The 22,452-nt window shown below is 45.6% G+C and overlaps 1 protein-coding gene across 6 annotated transcripts in view; it reads left to right on the top strand.

Annotated features, from left to right (window-relative positions):
• Positions 1–22,452, top strand: part of CDK19 (cyclin dependent kinase 19) — a 1,825,462-nt gene that overhangs the window by 685,603 nt on the left and 1,117,407 nt on the right. The window lies entirely within an intron of this gene.

Here is a 22,452-nt window from a genome sequence, read left to right as displayed (position 1 = left end):
CTTCCCAGAATGTTCAACCCTTTCTTCAAGGACCTCCAATTCCACCCAAAGAATTTACACCACATGATCGGTGGAAATTCCAATATGGGAATGGAAGGAAAAGATCCTCATAAGCACAGTATTTGTATAGTAGCACCTCAATCCCATTTTATGGGCTACTCACAGGAGTAAGAAACCAGACGGTGTGTCACCCGCTAGTCCCCGGGGATCTGTCATCCAGGTGGCCAGGGCACAGCCATCACTTTTGGATCTAGTTCCTGTGGGTGGACCAGTGCAGGCGGATCACCTGGATGAGGGGTCTTCGGGGAGTGGAAGTGGGACACCGGATGGTGAGATGCAGTGTCCCCTTCCCTGTAACACCGTTTCCCCATCGTACCAGGTAGGAAATTTGGGAATTCAACCTCCACCCCCTTTCCCGACACAAACACTTTCTCACGGACAGCTCACTATGTGTGAAAACTGACTAACACCGGAGCCGTATACCTGATATGTCCCAGTACAATGATCAGGCAAGGTCAGGCAATTACTGATCATTACACTCACACCTGACTTCCATCACACTTCCCCACACGGATAAAAGGTGGCGCACAAAAGCACACTCTGAGCAAGGCGAAGCACACGAGGAAGCAGCGGTTCCAAGATGGTAGTTTAATGCGAGGAGAAAGACAGTGAGAACAGGAATGGTTGCATGGAGGAAAGTGCCCTTGACCTTTTCAGACCATTACTTTCTTGAACCTTGGAAAGTAAGAAACCCAAGACCTCGAATTAAAGCTGAAGAAACCTGCATTGTGTGTCGGAGGTACCCAGGGCTATCCCAAGTCGATAATGAAGGTAGGGAGGAGCATTTGCCGCTGTGGTACTGCCCTTGGCTCCTACAACAAAGCAGTGCCAGTATAGACAGCACACACTGTGAGTCGGAGGGACTGATACCAGACCAGCCTGTGTTAAAACCAAGGTTGCAAGCGGCAAGAATGTATGAAGAAATCTAAAGAGAACAGTGTGTGAAACGTATGTGACAAGCGATGCGAATAGAATTGAAAACCAGAGGAGGCACTGAACTTTGGAGGCCAAGAAAGATACCGTAGACAGTGGTCGGGCTCCACGTGGGTGCTCATTCGAAGGCCTCTGTTAGGTATCCAACTCATTGGCGACTGTGAAAAGGAAATTATTAGATCGAAGTGGTCCTGCAGTGGGTTAAGCTAAACCCTGTGCACATTCGAAAGTCTTCGATACTTTAATGCAAACTGAAATTGGTCTGAGCCCGGCTGAGGGGGACTAATTGTGAAAAAGGGGGATCTGACCCTGGGGTGAACCGTGAGTCACCCGAGAAAGAATATTCTATGAGCATTGTAAGAAGGGGGCTCTGAGCCCGTAAGAGGGAGATCCACAGTAACGATTGTGATCTAAAAGGTATCTAAGCCCGGCTTAGGAGGGTCCGGGGTGAATCTCTGGAATTCAGTACTCATAAAAGGAAAGGAACTTTGTGTTTTCTTTTGGTACATCAGGCCCTCTGAATCAAGAGACTTTGATAAGTAAAGAGACTTGGGCAGAGAAGGCGCTGATGCTGGTATTAGAACTGTATCCTCGTGCCAGAGAAGCCAGAGTGTGTGCTTTGCTCGAGTGAACCGCCTTGTCCCTTGCTGAAAACGTGAGGAAGGGAGGCCAATGGTTTGAACATCCTGACATATCATTTTGTGAACACTTATTTCTTTTTTATGAACACTACCCTACACTGTTTGTATTTAGCGGTAAGGATTGACAATATATATATATTTTTTTTTTAGTATAGTCCCTTTTACTTTGGCAAGACTCCACTAGGACTGCATTATTATTATTTGATGGTCGTAGCTTGCTCCCATCTGTAGATTTAGGATTAGATGTGCGTTTATCACACCCTTGTTGAAGTTCAATAAACATCCTTGAACTGTGATCACTTGTGTCTGTCTTACTGCTGATATCATGCCATCCTTACACAGGCGACTAACATCAACATCCCGCCCCTACCAGCACAGCCAAAAAGAAACTCCATGAATATGCGAGAGTATCTGGATAAAATGTCTACTTGTCCTCTCCAGAGCCCTCCGATTATAGGACCTCGGAAAAGGACAAACCTATCCACCTTGCATAGGGGAAGGGTATGTGAGAAACCCAAGGGTATCTCACCCGCTAGTGCTCAGGGCCTTGTCATCCAGGTGGCCAGAACACTGCCATCGCTATTGGATCCAGTTCCTGGGGGTGGACTAGTGCGGGAGAATCACCTGGGTGAGGGGTCTTCAGGGTGTGGGGGTGGGGTAGCCGATGGTGAGACACAATATTCCTCCCTTTCCCGTACCCATGATCCCTCCTATTTCATAGGATTCTCAGATGTTCCAACCCCTCTCCCCCTTTCTACACAAACACTAGACAGAGGAAGAGGGAGACTGAGAGTAACAATACTAACTCTTACACATCGAATTGGATATGTCCTGCTAATTGGGTCAGGCAATGTCATGCACTTGACTCTAAGTGCATACACCTGATGGCAATTAGCTCTCCTCACACAGATAAAATATGGACCAGAGAGACACACTCGGAGCAAGGTGGAACACGAGTAAGAGCAGAACTTCCGGGGCGAAGGCAAAACTACTGGAGAAAAGCAACGGACCGAGGGACCCAGGAATTCCCTGCAGGCAGATCGTTGCCTCCAGAAGGCTGCGGAAGACACATGGAGAAGGCCAAATCCCAAACCAGAAGGCTCCATTATGTTTCAAGGACGCCACTGACCTCCTGGGTTAACGACAGAGCTGGGGAGGCAAGGCCAAGCCTGTGGTACTAACCTTGCCTTGTAAACTGGAAGACAAGAAAAGCAAGAAAGACACGCACATAGCCAGTGAGTTGGCAAGCAACCTGAGAGACCAGTGTGTGCTGGAGAAAGGTTGAAGTGGCAACATTATATTGCCCAATTGATGGCTGCACGCGTGTGGATTAGACACGAAGAAAGGCAGACCTGCGGATGAACCTTGAAGTGACGATAGCTGTAAAGTCAGCGATACTGAGTAATGGAGTGGTCCAGCTAAAGGAAGTAGCCCACTCGAAAGTCTCAGTGAAAAGGTTGTACCAATAATGTGAATGAACTGTAAAAGCGAAGTGATTGAAATTACCCAGGGAAAAGGAAAGAGTAAAAAGGTGAACGTTGAATTTTGGTGCATAATTCAGTGAACTACCCAGACCAGGAAGCACTGGGGTAAATAACGTAGAATTGCGAATTGGAAGTTGGAAAGTCAAAGTGGTCCTGTGGAGGTCTGTAGAAAAGAGCCACGCACATTCAAAGGTATTCGACATCAGGAAACGGTCCGAGCCCGACTGAGGTAGACCAAAGGTGCAATAAGTTAGGGGAAAGGAATCCCTAAAGAAGATGAATTAAGCTTGGGGAAGGGAACCCCTGCAAGTGTTTTTGTTTTACTTTGAAAGGTCCATGCCCGACTGAGGGAGACCAACGTGAACTGTTTGGTGTCCCTTTGCTTTAAGAGCTCTGAGCACGACAGAGGGGGACCAGTGTGAACATTTTGTTGAACTGTGTTTTAGAACCAAGGAAGAGAGACTTTAACATGGAAGGCCAGGCGGGCATTGATCCACGTTTTGAACTGCCTATTGTGTTAAGAGCCTGAGCCAGAGTGTGTGATCTTGCCTACTGGGACCACCTTACTCAGTGCTGTCCAACGTGGGGAGGAGAGCTGACTTAGCCACATTTATTCTTTACATTTGAACACTGACTTTCCTTTGCATATATATTCTCCTTTTTCACATTTTTGTACAAGGTATACGGCAGGCATTAGGTTTTTGTTAGTATAGGCCATTTTGATTTGACGGACACAACTAGAACTGTTTTGTTTATTATTTGATGGTCGAGACTACTCCCATCCTAGTTATAGGGCAAAGTGGTAGTTTCTCCAACCTCATTGAAACTTTAATAAAGGTTTTACAAATTGTAGCTTTTGTGTCAGTGTCCTACTTGTGATACGATGCCTCCATTTCAGAGGGGACTGGCTAGCCACATAGATCTGTGGGATGCCTATTTGGCAGTTTCCAGATTTTAGCCACACAGATTCTTCCTGCAGTTCCTCTGGAACGGATGCCAGTTGGAGTTCACCTGGATACTGTTTGGGCTCTCGTCAGCTCCATGGTGCTTTACAAAACTCCTCAAACCAGTGGGGACCCCGTTGCGTCAGAGGGGAAGTCAGGTTAATAATCTGCCTGGGCGACATATGCATTATGGCACAGAACGGACAGCTACTATGCTCCAAGGAGAAGGAGACAATGGTTCTCCGGAAGAACTAGGATTTATAGTGAACTGGGAGAAATCATAGACGAGAACCTCTTACAAGTTAGAATTCCTGGGGTTTGTGACAGACGCAGTCCAGGGAACATTGCGCCTCCCTCAGAACAAAATCAATGTCATCGGGAAAGAGATCAAATCGATCTTAGCCAAGAACAGCATATCTCTGAGGGAACTGGCGAGGATAGTTGGGTGCCTAGCTTCTGCCATTCAAGCAATCTTCCCAGTGCCGCTTCAGTGCCTCAAAATTCAGCACCTCAAGAAAAGTCTGTCTCATGATCAGAGTTGCAATGTTTCAGGAGGCAAGGACGGAGTTGTCCTGGTGGTTCCAGCACATGGAGGCCTGGAACCGGAAGGCCATTTGTGCCTCTTCTCCAGTTGTGATAATAGAATCAGACACCAGCAGGCGTGGTTGAGAAATCTGCTGAAGGGCAGTCTTGACAGGCAGGAGATGGTCGACGAAGGAAACGGGGCTCAACATCAATGCCCGGAGCTGTTGGCCAGATCCTTCACGATCAAGAGCTTGACACAAACCTGAGTCAAATGCTACATCCTCGTAAAATTGACAATTTATCAGCCATGCCGTGCATCAACTGGCTTGGGGGCACCAAGTCCAGGATGCCAGCGGAGTTGGCCAAGGAATTATTGTACCTCTGTCTGGAGAGGAATCTAAGCGTGATCGCAGAGTACCTGCCGGGCCTGGCCAATCAGGTAGCAGACTGGTACTCCAGGTACCTCAGAGACTCCAGCGACTGGCGATTACACAAGTCAGTGTTCCGCAGGTTGATGGAATTGAGGGGACCTTGTGGGACAGATTTCTTTGCGACCAGATTGAACTGCCAGCTTCTACGTTTCTACAGCTGGAGACCGGACCCAGAGGCTGCAGCGACAGACACAGTCCTGCAAGCCTGGTGTCCACAGACAGAATATGCCTCCACCCTCGCCATGATCACAAGGACGCTGACACAAGCGTGGCAACAGGCAAATCTACTGATACTTATGCCATCCTGGAGGGGCAAGCGTGGTTCCCAGATCTTCTAGAGCCAGTGTCTCCAAAAGGTCAATCATAAGCGACTGGTAGCTTGCCTGAAGCTTACCAGTTGCTCTCTCGCATCAAAGATGAAAATAACCACTGCTGTGCTTGTTAATTCATAAATTGACTTCAGCCGGCCCTGGTTTAGTGTTGATGTTAGTATGGTGGCTGATGTTTGTGATGTATTTAATGGAGACTTCCTTGCATTCACAGAAGCTAGTTCAGCATTTGGACAATTAGCCAAGTGGATCCGATTAGCTGGATGAATGCTGGTCCGTAGGGAGGTGATTTTGTCCTGGGGGGAAAGGCCATGAGGGCATCAGAGTGCCTGATGCAAGGTGTGCTTGGACATTCCAATGTGGGTCGAACAGTTCACAAAAAACTCTAATTCATTCCTTGGAAGAGCTTATATGAGTGGACAATGTCCTTTTTGTAGACACGGTTGCAAATGGGACAGGCCACTCTGTTTTCAAGTAGGCCTCTTTTACTCCACGTCTTTCACAGGCCTTTCCTCTGCAATTGAGGATATTACTGTTAAAAGTTCTCAGATTTTAACATTTCATTTGATTGAAATGCTATGCCTTTTCGATGATTGAATCGCTTTTTTACTTACCAATGGAGTCAGTTGTTTCAGTGCTTCTACTAGTTTGAACTGATTTATTTCATGTTGGTATATATTGTGACTTTATTCTATACAGTTGTTCAATTTCAGTTGAGTATTTGTTGCTTTTTAAATTTAGATCATGCTGCTGTTTATTTTTGTGTCCAGACACTTGTCATCAAGGTAAAGGTAGCCAAACAATCTCAGGGTTGAAGTATTCAATTGAAGTCTTCTGGCTATTGCTTATGAACAGATTGCACGTTTTGCATGTAGTGTTGGAATATGGAGAGACAAGTAGGATACAGGCTCTAGCCTCCTACTTCACCTCACTGAGGATATCTTGCTAATCATTTTACTAGGGAAACTACCTGATCTTACAACAATCCCTTTTGTGCTGTTGGTACACAACTGGGTGCATACCTCACTTACCATAGATCCATATTCATCTACAAGAAAAAAGGAAAATACCATAGCAACACTCAAGAAATTCGGGAACCAAAACACTACTAGAGAGTGCATTATATAAAGAGCTAAATATACCTGTCAAAAGAAAGCATAAGGATCCAGGGAGTACTTGGAAAACATTATGTAAAAGGATCAATGACCTCCATGTTCTCACTCACTTAATGAGAATCCTTGATGGTTTGTGTCTGGATAACCTCCCGTCCAGCTTTTACATAGGCAGAACCTATTTGCAAAGCTACAAGAAAAGTTAAAGGACAGTGTTTGTTAGAAAAAGAAGAAACTTGTGTTAAAGAAAGACTGTTACAGATCCTTCTTCCTAACAGGAGTATTGTGAACCAAGGAGAGACACAAAGGAACTGTTAATGAAGGGACATTGCCATCCCATTTAAGAATTCAGGGGCAAGGAACTATCCTCTGGATCCAATGTCTTCTCGCCATGGAGATTTCTTTTTTTGGAGCTATTCTAATTTTCATTTATGAACACTTTTTGCCAATATCAGGTTAAAGACATTTCCTTTCTCACTTTCTTTTGTTTGTAGTGTGAGGGTCAGGATAGGACGTTTTGGGCACAAGGACAGCTTTTCAGTTACTGACATCCTGACACAGACAGATGCTTAGTTTTTTGGTTTTTAGGTAGGGAAACTCCTCTTTAGAATCGGGTCAGAGAGGCAATAACTTTGTGTCCGGCTTTCATTTCAGACCCCTCACACTGTTGTTCCAGCTCTTATATCACCCCTTCACCTGCATTGTTAGACACTCAGCAATGGGATTGCTCAACTCACTGCAGGACCTTTCGTAATGTGATCCTGTTGAAAGTACAACGTCCCTTCTCAATGAAATAGATACAGCTACTAGCTGCAAAACTACTGTAGAGAAGAGTATCTCTGTATAGTGCAATTAGCACATAGTTGTACATTGGAAGCCACCTAGTGCGGTGCTGGGAGGAAGTATGTCAACCTGCTGATGCTGCATCGCCTGATTATTAATGTTCACATTCAGCTGCGCGGAACTGCCACACTCAGTTACTCATTGACGCATACCAGGTCACACCTAACGACACTCTTCCATTACCCCAGTTCTGCCAAAATGATTCACAGGGTTTAAAAACAGCCTGCAGAGCTCCCACTGTCCCCTTTCTACACACACCTGGTTGCCATTGGGCGCTGTTCTTTACTCCACGCCCTAAGTGTTCAGCAAAGAATGGAATGTTGTAGCCAAGCCGTCTTAGATGTTATTCTTTTGAAAGTTAGCCTGTTTACATTTGGGGGTTTCGCAATGTGTGCATTCTGATGATTACGTGACTAAACACTTCACCGCTTCTGGCACCTCCAATTTCATTCATTGCTCTCCTCCTTCCCTTGCATCATCTCCTGTACAGACTGTGTCGTCTAATGAATACGGGCGACTATGGATTCGCAGATGTCCAACACAGGGAGGCTGAACGCATGACCTAAAATAAGAACAAAGGGGGATCATTACGATATGGAATACACAACACCAACATAGGAAGTGAAGCCATAGGACGGGAAGTCACAGCAAAGCAATGTGGGCACCCACGAGCAATGGGACTGTGCCTGACGCCTTGGATACATTCACTTGACTTGCTCTAATATATGTTGAATTGTTTTTTGCCACATAGCAGTAATCTGTGTGCAGAGTAATAGTTGAGGAGGAAATGCTGAAGCCCAATAAATCTAGTAATGTATAATATTTTTCTCGTTTAATGCCAGCCCCTTATTATTTACACTTCTTTTTAAAACTTTGCAGATAAAGAAATTGCAAATAATGTTCTGTAAGTCCTGGCTTTTAGTTTGTGTTATACTGCATTCCTCTAATGTACTTGTATGTACGTGGTTTATATAGCGCAAACCTAGCGGGGGAGTAATTGAGCGCTCTACAAATGGGCAGAACCCATTGGATGCAGGAGTAGCAGAGGAGCTGGGATGGGTAGCCGAAGCAGGGTGGGGGGCAGGAACTCCAGAGGGGGACAAAGGATTGAGTGGAGCTATCGGAGATTGACGAGATGATCTTTGCAGAATAAAGTCTTCAGGCCCTTCCCGAAGACCATTGTAGTTTTATTACCCTTTATAGATGTGGGATTACACATGTCTGCATGTAAAATGATGCGAGTTCAAAGGAAGGACCTGCTGAAGTTCTTACATATGACAAACGACCATTTGACATCTCTCTAAAACCCTCCTCCTACTTCAAAGGCATCCTCCAAAAGAGCAGGTAATATTGTCACCTGTTTTTAACAACCAATTGTTTGGACTTTAGGATTGGTCAAGTTCAGTTGGCCCTGCTCCTAACCCTCTATGTGAATATATGATTGGTAATGGAACCCGCGGCCGAGTCCATAAAAACCCTGGCTGCTTTGCTAGATTCAGGTGGCACTGACATGGAGCTTCCTAATTCCAAAATGGTCCGGCATTCATGAATGGTCAATGACGGGAAAGCTGGTTGTTTGTGGCCTGAGCAGCCCTGTCTGTGACTTAAGATTTGGGGTAAATGGCAGTTTGCGGCCTGCGAGGATGTGCTTATTGGGCTGAGAAGCTAATGGGCCATGATCGCGGTTTGGGAGCATGCACTCTCTCGAACATGTAGAGCTTTTCCGATTCTTTCTGTAAAGTATTATGTCATACCTGTTAAGTGCACAGGAAGTGCAAGAGGTCATTTTAAACGTGCACAGGAAGTGCAAAGAGGTCATTAGAAACGTCATATACCTCCTTTTGGATCGACATCACATAGTGGATGGTCTTCTAGGCCCCCAGGATCTCTCACCTCCCCCGCCCCCCCACCTGCTTTTCGGCCCTTCTCATGTGATTCTATCAGAGTGGAATTTGATTGGAGTACCAGAGTTTGTTCACTTGCAGGTAAGTTTTGATTTAGTTGAAGATCATGTACTCTATGTACTCTAGAAATAAATCTGGTGTAGTCAGGCAGAAGAGACATGTTGATAGCTAGCAGGGTCATTGGGAGCGAGCTGAGGATTGCTCCAGGATAGATAAGAATTTGACCTCCTTAGCTCAAAGAAGATTGATGCCTGATGTCTAGTCAAATAGCTCTTTCCAGGAATTCTCTATTTTAAAATGTATTAAAAAAAGATCTGTTTTTGCTAATTTTACATGTCAGAATTCTTTCAGTCAGTATTCAAAATGACTTTCATCATACATCACATTTTAAAATGGCAGCTTCTTAAAGTGGCAATGCTGCTTAGCTGGTAAGATTCAGTTAGTTGATTACTCACCGCTGCTATCTGCGTGTGATCTGTAGGTCGCAGGTTCAAATCCTGGCAAGGCCAACGCAGCCTTTCACCCTTCAAAGGTCGGCAAATGAGTATCAACTTTGGTTGGGTGATATTGTATGTAAATATGTTCTCTGAAAAGCTCTTTGGCGAAAGTGCAATATAAATAAAACATCATTATCATTAATCCAAAATGAAAGCTCTCTCGTTTAATGGACCCATGTTCTTTTCAGCAGACATTTGTGGTTTTCTGTACTGTACGTGTGTGTGTGTGTGTACGTACATTCAATGAGAACAATGACGGTTCAAAGTGATTGCATGTCTGTCTCGAATTATTTCCAGTGCAGCAGCTTCTTTGCACATTCAGCGATTTCTTTCTCATTCATTGCTGAATGAAATGCAGCAATAAATGCCTGCCACTTTAAATGAAATGCTTATTTTGACGGGATTCCATCAGTGAGGGTGGAATAACTTGAAATGGTTTGATTTTCAGTAATTAAATGATGCAGGTAGGCTCTATTTATAATGTGAAGTCTACTTATAAGACCCCCCTTTCCTAATGCTCTGTGCTAAAAAGTATAGTGCACACATGTACTTCTGCTGAGCCTGTATACTACCACTTCTCAGCAGCTGCCGTGTAGTTTGGCAACATAGCAGTCATGAGGTGACATTTAATTCCTTGTTGAATAAAGAGTGTTTCCAGTCTCACTGCGCCAGCACAAAATGAATTGGACACTGCTTAAGTTGCAGATTTATTGGAACGAACGTAGTACAGCCTGACACGTGTTCTGAGCAGTCCTTGCTCATCCTCCGAGGCTTGGATTGGTTGTATTCTCGTGCATGAGATCATGCATGCTTGAATTGTACTGAATAAATATCCTCGCAGACACGTTCGTTGTGGACCACCAGGTCGGATACTTAACTAGTTACGTTCCGCAATTGCGAGGATATTTAATCAGTACAATTCAAGCACGCATGATCTCATGCACCAGAATACAACCAATCCAAGCCTTAGAGGAAGAGCAAGGACTGCTCGAAAAACATTTCAGGCTGTACTACGTTCATTCTAATAAATCTGCAACTTAAGCAGTGTCCAATTCATTTTGTGCTGGCGCAGTGAGACTGGAAACATTCTTTATTCAACTTTAATCTTACAGTGTTGTACTTGGGCAACGTACCCACAACTTCCAGCCACCTGCTGCCTCCCCTTCCCGATTACACTCAAGTGCAAGCGCAGTGTCCCACTTGGCTCATTTGCCCAGTACCCCCTTGCCCCCGGACATTTAATTCCTGCCACCAGCACTTGAGACTAAAAGTGCAGCAGCCAGGATCTGCCTTAACCCATGGGCAAGTCTGCATCTAAATTACATTATATTATTGTGGGCTCCCGGATCTGGTGGAAAACAACAAATCTAAATATAAGCCTCGTCTGCTTGTCATGGTGGTCTCTGGGACGCCCCAATTATACTGAGCAAAACCCTATTGATGTAATTTTAGTATAAGTTTGGGTACTTGGGACCTTCCTTGTCAGGTGCTCCTGTGTACCCTGTATGGGGCTGCCTTATTCTCACCCAAAACAAACCATTTCGGCTCTGCCCCAACAAAACACTTTGTCTTCTCTGTAAAAGGGTTGTCACTTCCCAGGATGACAGGGAGAGGTCCAGTGCTTCAAAAGGTAGGCTCTGGAAAGATAAAGGAAATTACAGTTCTATGTCATTCCATCGGCCGTTTTTTTTTTTGCTGCATTTTTTACCACCTTTTTTTTTTGCCGCAAAATCTTGCTGATTATTTTGGCTGGGGTTACACCCAAACCCTTCTACCCAGCTATTTATAACCTAGTCTCCCCCACCCCTTATATCCCTTTATCCAGCCCCCCATATTTTTCAATGTGTTTTTGCAGAAAGAAATTGGCTGCAAAAAACTCAGTGACAAAGAAAATGGCGAAGAATGAACTTTGTACTGAAATTACACCAGACTGGTACTTAACAAAGGTCCTTTGATGTAAGCAGACAGAGGAAGTGGGTGGAGTACAATGGCCCAGGAGAGGACATGGTGGAGTACAATAGTCCAGGAAAGGACATTTCAGTTAGAGAAGGTTTCCACCATCTTGGATTTGCTGTCAAAATTCCTATCTCCCTCGTCATGTCCTGCAGACAGAGCACTCTGGATATCAAATTCCTAAGCAGAAGAATCTGAGCACAGGAGCCAGGATTGGACCCCTTACCGAAGACTAGAAGGGAACCAATTTGCTGGGGCATTGTGCATACACAGGAAGAATAGACCATCCACTTAAGGCACTCCTCTTTGGACAAGGATTCATCTGGAGCCTGATTGGGAGGACATTCTGCTCTAGTGCCCCCTGCAATAAACTTGGAAGAGCAGGATTTCCGAAGCAAGCTGCCCCTTCTAACCATCCCAAGGGAACATTCTGGGTTACAAGCTGCAGGACAAGGGCTACTTGCAACCATAATACTGGTAGCCAAGGCCGTGCTCACTGGTGGTAGCTGCCTCTGCAAATGCTCTCTGGAACCTTCCAGGTTTGGAAGTGCAGCACAAGGACTAACCATATCCTCGGAGACCCTGGACGTGGTCTCCCAGCAACCAAAGAACCCTTGATGCCCCTGAATCGCCAAACCAATTAGATGCTAGTTTAGGCACCTTTGATGCCTCTCACGCTGCTGCAAGTTAACTGCCAGAGTAATTCTCAACCTTGACGCATGACTAACTCGCACATCTCTGGGTTCCTCTTGATGCCTAAGCCCTGCTATCTTCCAATCTGAGACCTGCTGAGTTGCCGAGCACATCCAACTCGACACCGCCTGCCTGGTTACCAACCTCTTGTAGCCTCGAGCTGTTGCCTCTTCAGTACCACAACACTGTGGTGTGCCAGTTTATCCCTGCCGGAGAGGAGTCTTCCCGTCTCTGCACCTTCCAGAGTCTTCACAATTGTGGCCAACCTGACACTGCCTGCCATTTTCCAGCATTTTAGACCCTATCAAGCCGTCGCCCTGCCAAACTGCACTGCAGCATTGGATCCTATTGACACCACTCCTCGGCAGCGAAAAGCCTGCAAAGCAAGAATAAAGGTGCTGATAGTGGTTCTGTCCAGCTTGCCTGCTTTAAAAAGCTCCAGTAGCTAGTAAGATCACACTCTCTACCTTTTTTAAAGTCATCTTCAGTGACTTTGACATTGCTGATGAAAATATTGCCTCTGCACCCCTTTCTTCAAGCCCAGAGTGCCCCTTTTATTCTAATGTCTGCATTCTGTGTTTTCCCTTACAGGGGTGTGTTTTATAGTTTTTGATTAGTTTGTATTTTTAGTTTAGTTAACGATCCCTATTTGTATAGAACATTAGTTGGACATACCTTTATTTTGATATCACAGTACTGTTGTTGTTTGGTCTGCTTCTGTGCTACCTCACATCACTCATGAAGAGTATTGTGTTACATTTGTAAATATTGGTGTGTACATGGTTATCTATTGGAAGAAGAGATGTGAGGTCTGGAACCTGGTGTGTCAGGCTCCAGAGTGGAAGGGGAAGTGTGGGGAGAGAATGTTTGGATTTAGTTGAAGACAGTTGAAGAGCGAGAGAGAGGGGGCAGGAGAAGGAGGCTCAGAAGGTAGGGCTGCTGGTATGGTATAGTTTATTGTATTGTATTGTATTTGATTATTTATATAGCGCCCTTTCCCCACTTGTGTGGCTTCAATGCGTTTTTTTTCTCGGTTTGAATGCCCTTGGTGACCGTAGTCAATGTTGTGGGAAATTCTAGGGAGATTAGCTTAGGAGATGGATGTGTGCATGTTGCTGGTCTAAGGCTTGGATGGCTGGCAAGGCTCGACTAAGCAGCCCCAAGAGAGGTCAGACACGTGGGTGGGTGCTGTTGAGGGATTGAGGTAGATTGCTATTGTTGAGAGAGTCTATGTGAGGTCAGCTATAACAGGTTCCTTTCGTGTGGTAGTCGCTGTATGCTAGTGGCAGAGGTGCTGAGGTACATCAGGTGTTTCAGTCTGGACGGCTATGTGTGATGCTAGACCGGATGTCCATAGCCATATTCTATCATGCATGTATGCTTGGCCGTGCCTGCAGACTGTGTCCACACTAGTGGTGTGAGATATACGTACCGTAAACTGCGAGATTGTTCGGCTGGGGCGATATTTGTCCAGGTCTAGAATTGAGAATCCTATACCAATGGGTCCAGGTTTTACAAAGTAGCAGGTATCAGCATATATTAAACAAAGATGGAGGCCACACCTAGGTTTGAGAATCCTGTATAGTGGGAGAGAGGCCTAGGTTTCACAGTGCAGTAGGTTTCAGCATATAGTAAACAAAGATGGAGGCTACACACAGACCTGCGAATCCTGTATAGTGAGAGAGGCCCATGTATCGCAATGCAGTAGGTTTCATAATATAGTAAACAAATATGGGGGATAAACCTATATTTGAGAATCCTGTATAGTGGGAGCGAGGCCCAGGCTTAAAACGCAGTCGGCTCCACCACACAATAAACAAAGAATTAGGCTACCCCCAGATTCGGGAATCCTGCACAATGGGAGAGAGGCCCAGGCTTCACAAGACCGTAGGTTTCAGCATATAGTACAGTAGTTTTCCGTAATGTAACAGTCATCAATGGTTTGTTATTTCTAGATTTGTAAGTACATTTGTAGTGGGAGATTGCTAGTATTGAGAATTCCCTGAGTAAACGATGCAAGTTAACAATTGCAGTGATTCCTTAGTGATGGGCGTGTGTTACCCTGGGCTACTTATCTCATTGTTCGTGGTCTTTAATGTGGACCGGGGGCCTGGTGTGCAGCGAGTATGTTGCGGGTGTGCCACAGCGAAAGCTGCTGGCATTCCTGGTGTGCTTGTCGGGTGGGAGTGTTGTTGAGCAATTGATGGTGGTGTCAGGTGAAACCGCTGCGAAAGCAGCAGGCCCCTGTGTTTTGATTGATGCAGGGGAGTTTATTAGTGGTGTATTCTCGCGTGCAATGGATTAGGAAAGTATTGGGAAAAGCCAGGGTTTAAGGGCGTCCCTGAATTTCAGGTGGTTTTCTGTGTTGCGAATGTGTAAGGGAAGGGAATTCCAGATGATTGGCACTTGGACGGAGAAGGAGGAACCGCCAAGCCTTGTGGAGCTGTGGGGTGGGATCACTAGGCAAAATGTTGTGCGAGATCTGAGGTTCCTGGAAGGTTGGTAGGGGACAATTTTGTCTGAGGAATTCCGGGCCGGTGTTGTGGACTGTGCAGTGGGTGATGCACATGGCTTTAAAGGTGGTGCGCCGAGCAATAGGGAGCCAGTGGAGGATTCTCAGGGTAGGGGTGATGTGTTCCCTGGTGGGTAGATTAATGGGCAGGTGTGCTGCCGCGTTTTGGATTCCTTGGAGTTTCCTTAGTTGGGATGCAGGGGCTCCTAGGTAGTGGCAGTTTGCGTAGTCTAAGCGGGACAGGATGATGGAGTTGATGGCCGAGAAATGGTGGGGATAGGGTGAGGTAGGTGAAAATCTGCCTGAGAATCCGTATGTGGAAGAAGCAGGTTTTGGATATGCTGGTGATGTGTTAGGTGAGGGATAAATCTGAGTCCAACTCGCATCCAAGGTTTTTTACCACGTTAGAGGGTGCTGGTGTTTGTCCTAGTGGTCTGGGCCACGGGATTGGTTGGGGGAGGAGCAATGTTTTCCCGCAACCTAAGATTTTGGTTTTCCCAGGGTTGAGGATGAGGTGGTTGGTCGTCGTCCAGTGGTCAATGTGTGAGGCATGATGACCGGTCCGGGCTGAGTATACCTGAAGAGTACATTTATGAAACCTACCATTGGTGTGAGGCGTCTTCTTAATATATAGCCTGCACTCAGCCCATGTTACTTTAAAGAGGCAAAGAAGGTATTGGCTGCCGGTCTGTGTCTGTTTCACCTTTATGATTGAGATCACTGTTGGTTGAGTAGTAGTGGGCCTGAATAGGAGTTGTATTCACCTCTCGCCCTTTCAGTAGTAATTTTGTCATAATTATCTAGCCCCTTGTCTGTAATCTCACATCCCGGGGCAATGTACAGCACTACCTGCTGGCTACACGAGGAGCCAGCTGAATTTGATAACGATCTTCACAACAATTTAAAAAGGACCTGTCTATGATGCTGGAAATGCATTGGAGGCACAGGGCCTCCTTGTCCTGTACTTCCTTATCATGAGTGTTCTGTATTGTTTGCTGCACAGAAGTCCATTTGGGACTGCTGGCAGTGCAGCTCTTCCTCTTTTTGGTTGTGGTGAACAGAGACCCTTGGGATACCCTTATGGCACCCATGGGTGGGGGTACAACCCTGTACCTACCCCTAGTGTATGTTTTTGGGCACCTGTGTGTGGTCCACACAGCAGTGTGTGGGCTGGTGGCAGCTCCATGCTGAATTTGACAGGTGCTCTAAGTATCTTCCATTTTGTGATATCCAGGCCCTGCCATAGGAATCAGTGGATTACTGATCTAAGGCAAAATGGCCCCTGTGGCCTCTTGGTTTCTATTACCTGTTACCCTGTTTTCTGAAAGTCCTTGGAAGCCCTGACTCTTCCCCTTCCCCTGACTGGCTGTTGGGTGGAAGAACCATATATGGTATTGTGGGGGAAGTCCAGGCCAGACTTGCTGGAGCCTTCCCAGTGACTCTATGTTGTGGGTACACCTTTGGGGTGGGACCTGTGTAAATGGAGTGTGTGACCAATATGCATTCCATGTTATGGGTGTCTGGCTTCTGTGTGGATGATGCAATGAATGAGACAGCCCTGCCTGAAACTGACATGAATGCAGTGTACTGACATGAATGCGTTGTGGTGTGCTGAAAGGCTGGGTGCTTGCCCCAATCCAAATTCCTTGTTATGGGTATCTGGGTAGAAGTGAACGGCCTGAATGCACTGTGAGTCTGAGTGGCTGATTGCCTGAATGAATGCTCTTCTGTCTGATTGGCTTACTGAGCTTGGCTCAGCAATGTGATTGAGGGACAGATATGTATATCTGGGGACCTCTCACTTCCCAATTTGTTCAGAAGTTGAAGTTGAAATTTGAAGCTGCTTATCCTTGAAGCCCAGCTGGATGAAGAAGAATTGCTGCTGCTTTCCTTTGAAGGAATCTGAAAGCTGTCAAGTCTGTCGACGACTGATCAGAGAGAGGACCTGGCTAGGAGACCTCTCCCTGAGCTACGAAGGAACATCGTGCAGAAGCTGATCATCATCGAGGCACCCTGGAAGCCAGTCCCGAAAGGCTGTCGACCGAAGACTGGGTCAGCTGAGAAACCTTGAAGTAAAGCGCCAAGACATTGAGGCCATTGAAGTCCATTGCCATCGACCAGGATTTGGAGGATTTCTGAAACCGCTGGAAGGCAAGAGGGCAGGAGTACAGATACCCCCTCCAGTCTTTACACCGCCTGACAGTATTGTAGCATGGAAGTGTCTCACCAACTCTAAAGGGGATCAGTGGAATCCCCAGAAAGAGGGAATCCAAGCATGTCCGTCAGATCCCGTGAGAAACTGTGAAATAATTTTGTAATGATCAGACATGACAATAACTCTGAGCAAACCACTCACGCCTTTATGCATATAAATAAATAATATATTTAATAAGTAGGCTTTTGTATGCCATGAATATTGAATGTAACTATAGGCACATGGATCCATGACTACAAAGGTGCTGTAAGTAATTCATAAGATGTTTCTAAGTTGCGCCATCAGTAATCTGGCCGGATGACGAGTGTGGATCATTGGGAAGAATCATTTTTAAATTCATTAGTTGGGTTCTGTAGGAACGTTGCCCTCAACCCAAACTGAATGGCACAGATTGAATGACAGAATGACAACAACTCCCTTTCCAAATAAGGAGCAACGTGTGGTCACAGTGCTTCTAGGCATGATGCAAACCCCTAACAAAAGACCAGAGGCAGGCCTTTTTACCCAGGCCCCACACATGTTGAGGCCATCTGTGGGTAGCCTGTTTTCTCCAGAGGGGTTTCAGACATAAAAAGTTCAATCATGGGAGAGAATGTTAAAAAAGGGTTTGTTTACCTAACCGGGCAAAAGTTGTGATACTACAGGGCACTAATACCCATAAGGTAAAACAGCTTTGCCCTTTGTGGGTGGCACAAGGTTCCACGACAATTAAATTGATTTCTCCTACTAAGATAAATCGCTTTTCAAGAAACCCCTTTTTGGTGGCATAGCTCCTCATGATACCGGGTGCTGAATCAATGAATTGAGAAACAAGTTGGCGGTTCTTGAAATCTCACTCACTTAACATCACAGGTATGATGCATTACAGGGGTTGTTGGACCATCACAATCTAAACTGAAATGAGTGCTTAATCTCCAGATTGGAGCACTATGGGCTTTGTTGATTTCTTGCATTATATTCTCTGTTATTTTTCTATCCATCTATCAAGTCAGGGCCCACAGCTATCGAGCACCATGCACCCGACAGTAGGGGTTATTACGAGTTGGCCAGTGGAGTAATAATGTGGCGGTATTAATGGATACCTGCACATTACCCACCGGCCAACTACAAGTTTGCCGGTAAGGTGGCTGATTGACCGCCAGCTGAGAGTTGGAGTTCAAGACAACTGGGAAGGTAAAGTGGCTGCACATTTACAGGAGAGTAAAACCCAATTACACTGTTCTTAGTAGAAAACTAATCAGCTGGTCAAGAACATTTCAAACCACCAGAGTGCTGTCAAATTAATTTCATTTTACTAAACATATATTGTTCAAAAGAAAACAGAACATACATATATGAAAAATCATTGAAATAAATATCTGAAGATCACAAAATCCACTTTATGGACAAAAGTGGCACACATGTAATAGAATGTAAACACTTGTGCAAACCCGACCCCATTGCGCTATGTTGGGGAGTCATGGTATCACAAGTATGACACTGACACAAAAGATACCATTTGTAAAACCTTTATTAACTTCATGGGGTTTGGAAAAACTCCTACTTTGCCCTATAACTAGGATGGAAGTTGTCTCGACCATCAAATCATTAAAAAAACATTCTTAGTTGTGTCTGACAAATCAAAATGGCCTATGCTAACAAAACCTAATGCATGCCCTATCTCTTGTATAAAAAAGTGTGTAAAAGAGGTATGTATATAAAAGGAAAATAAGTTTTCGACAAAGAATAAATGTGGCTGTATCAGCTCTCTTTCCCAGACCCCCCTCGTTTAGACATCACAGAATAAGGCAGTTTCTGTAGGCAGGGTGACACACTCTGGCTTGGGCTTTAACACTGAAACAGTACGGAACGTGGATCGAGGCTTGTCTGGCGTTCCCCATTAAAGGCTCTTGTTCCAATGTTTCCCAAACAACAAAACAAAATAATTCACACTGGTCCCCGTCTGTCAGGCTCACTACCTTCACAGTTCAGCAACACCTGCCGGGGCTCCCTTCCCCAAGCTTTTTACACTTCGGCTCTCCCCTAGTCGGTCTCGGATCGCTTTTTGGATGTCAAAGACTTTCGAATGTGCGTGGCTTTGTTTATGGACCACCACAGGACCACTTCGACTCAGAATTCAATGTTCAGCTTTTCGTCTTCCCTTCTCGGGTTAACTTTGTTCACTTTCGCTTTTACAGTTCAACCTTTATCGCTACAACCAATGCACCTTTACCAGAGATTTTCGAGTGGGATACTCCCTTTCGCCAGACCACTCCATTACTCAGTCTCACTGATTCCACAGCTGTCCTTGCTTTAAAGTTCATGCACAGGTCTGCCTTTCCTCGCGTCTCATCCACACGCGTGCAGCCTTCACTTGCGATATACTGTTGCAAACTTCAATCTTTCTTAGCACACACCAGTCTCTCATGTCGCTTGCCAACTCACTGGCTCTGTGCGGTTCTTTCTTGCTTTTTTGATTTTCAATTCACGAGTCAAGTTAGTACCACAGGCTTGGCCTTGCCTCTCCAACTCTGCCGTTCACCCGGGAGGGTTGCTGGCGTCCTTGAAACACAATGCAGTCATCTATATGGGGATCTGGCCTTCTCCAGGTGTCTTTCGCGGTCTTGTGGAGGCAAGGACCTCCTGTAGGGAACTCTTTGGGTTTTAGACCCGCTGCTCTCGTCCCTCGGTCTGTCGCTCTGCTCCAGTAGGTTTGACTTTGCCCCGGAAGTTCTGCTCAGACTTGTGTTCCACCCTGCTCAGTGTGTCTCTAAACACTTGAAACACTTGTCTTGCGCCTTGAAACACTTGTGTATAGGCGCGTTATAAATGCCTTATCATATATATCATAGGTTCCGCCTTTCATCCATGGGAGGAGAGCTAATTGGAATCAGGTGTATGAACTTAGTCAAGTGACTGACTTTGCCTGACCTGATTTAGTGGGACATGTCCAGTACGATGTATAAGAGTTAGTCTTGTTACTCTCAGTCACCCTCTTCCTTGGCCTAGTGTTTGTGCAGAAAGGTTGAGGGAGAGTTGGGATATCGGATCCCACAAAATAGGAGGGGTTGGATGTACAAAAATGGGGGGAATACCGCGTCTCACCATCGGCTGCCACACCACCACTCCCCGAAGACCCCCCACCCAGGTGATCATCCCGCACTGGTCCACCCCCAGGAACTGGATCCAAAAGCGATGGCTGTGTCCTGGCCACCTGGATGACAAGTCCCGAGGACTAGCGGGCGAGGCACCTTTTGGTTTCTCACAACTACCACTATGTGAAACAAAACAAAAAAATTGGAAAGCCACAAAAACTATTTTTGGGAAAAAAACAGAACACTCAATCACTAGATTGTCTGGGGTATCAATAGTATATCCCTAGAGCCATACTCCTGTATCGGCTCCTGCAACCAAACAGTAATGGTATGCAGACCTCTGCTAATTCATGTTTATGTAAAAACAGACAAAGCACCAAATACTTAATTAATCATAGCAATTTGTGTGAAAGGCAAAACAGATACAATTCTTGACTTGATTAAATGTTTATTGCACATTGCCAACTCGAGTTTTGGCTGCATACAAGGCCATGCTTTTAAAAAGTGGCACAGCCTTCTTTAGGACAGAATATGTTTCAGGACATGGAGGTCACAGTGCATAGACCTACAAAAACACAACAAAATTCATGTTGAACTGGGGGGGCAGCCCCACAGGACTCAAGAGCACTTCACACAGGTACACATATATGTAAATAAAAATAAAAACCCAAATAAGGAACATACTATATTTTTATTTAGGAATGCATGCTCCTTGGTACAATTTAGAAATGGAGTGTGGCCCTCCCCGTTGGGTCCCAGGTCCCCATCGCCAAGTAGAGCCTGTGGGGGTCAAAAAGTCCTTAAAATGTAGTTGATTGACCTAATGTTGAGTTCAAAATAATGTGCAAATAACAGATTGAAACGTTCATTGCAAAGTCAAGGGGGACTGACCTGAACCGTGAGACCTCTGGGTGCCTGGCGCGAAGATCAACCCACTATGCGCTAAGGTTGTAGTACAGACTCAGCCCAACGAACCAGTCAAAACTGCAATGGAAGCACAGAAAAAATGCCATGTAAATAATCTGCCGAGTGCAAATATTCAAAGCCCACACAACACACCAAAACCTCAACCGCTGTGACACTAGCATTACTCCACTTGCTTGTTCACGGTGCGCCATAGGCAGCCAAGCATGAGGCACGTGTTCATCATTCCTACCCTAGCTCCACTCACCTGACTGACGGTGAGCAAAGCTCACGGGGTGAATCCAGGCCCCCACGGGTAAGCACTGCACCCCACCGATGACTGGTAATCATGCAAAACAGTTATGGTCGGCTGGCCGAAAACCGGCATTTTAAATGTACTAGAAGTCATATGACTCCCAATGACATACTGGCTTCTCAATGCGAAAACAAACCGACTATGTTAGAACATTGTAAGTAACAGTGGATAGTTTGGGGAAAATGTGTATTACCCATGTGCGAGGCACCCGTGCAGCATGAAATTGAGAACATAGGTAGGTCAAATTAAGAAATCTTAAACCTATGAAGCAAACAGGGTGGCCCAATCCTCGTGGACAAAGAGTTGGAGGTCATTCCGCCATCTTACCGGCAAAAATCGATGGTAATACTGGCAAAATCCCCAATGGAGTCCAATGGGATTTACATCGTCCAGCGGTGTTGCTGGGTGTGGAAAAGATCTGGGGTTACACTAATATCCACTTAATTGACAAATGCACGTTAGTGGCAACTTTCAATTGTGACACGCTTGCCTCTGGTTGGGATGCAGAAGGTAAATTTAAGCTGTTTGTAGACTTCGTACAAAAACGAGGCCAGACCTGCACCACAAGTAGGGGGGGGGGTCGGATAGGTGACCTGGATCTGCACTGCAAACTTATTGCTGCTGTTAGATTGCGCTGAGGTGTGCTGTCAGTTGAATAGCGCATGCAGTGAGTGGTGCAGTGTGGTCCAGGTTTGTGGTAGTAGGTGCCATGCGTCTGTCTCTTTGTTTACAGTAGAAGATACTCACCCAAACACTAAAGCAGGACCAGCCAGGTGTCGTCACTTTTTTCAACCCACACATTGAGTGACATTATTTCCAATGACTTACGTCCGCATGAACTTTCTATGGACTGCAAATGCAGTGTTTTTAACAGTTTTCAAAATAGGGAGATTTGATTATCGGTAACGGATCAGCTGCAGTTCCGACAAGGGTAGTTTTGGTGGGAATTCTCTTAAACTGAAAATGTCCCATTGTATCGGTTTCTCTTTTGTGGGAGAAGTTTGTCATGAATAATAACTGATTTCAAGCATCTCACACGGTGTGACTGTGGGTCGTTTTGGGGATGTGAGTCTATGAAAGACG

This window comes from Ambystoma mexicanum, chromosome 4q (assembly GCF_040938575.1).
Source record: "Ambystoma mexicanum isolate Mex_15411 chromosome 4q, UKY_AmexF1_1, whole genome shotgun sequence".
Classification (NCBI taxonomy): Eukaryota; Metazoa; Chordata; class Amphibia; order Caudata; family Ambystomatidae; genus Ambystoma; species Ambystoma mexicanum.
The sequence above is the reverse complement of the archived record's forward strand: the minus strand, read 5'-3'. Positions and strand labels throughout refer to the sequence as shown.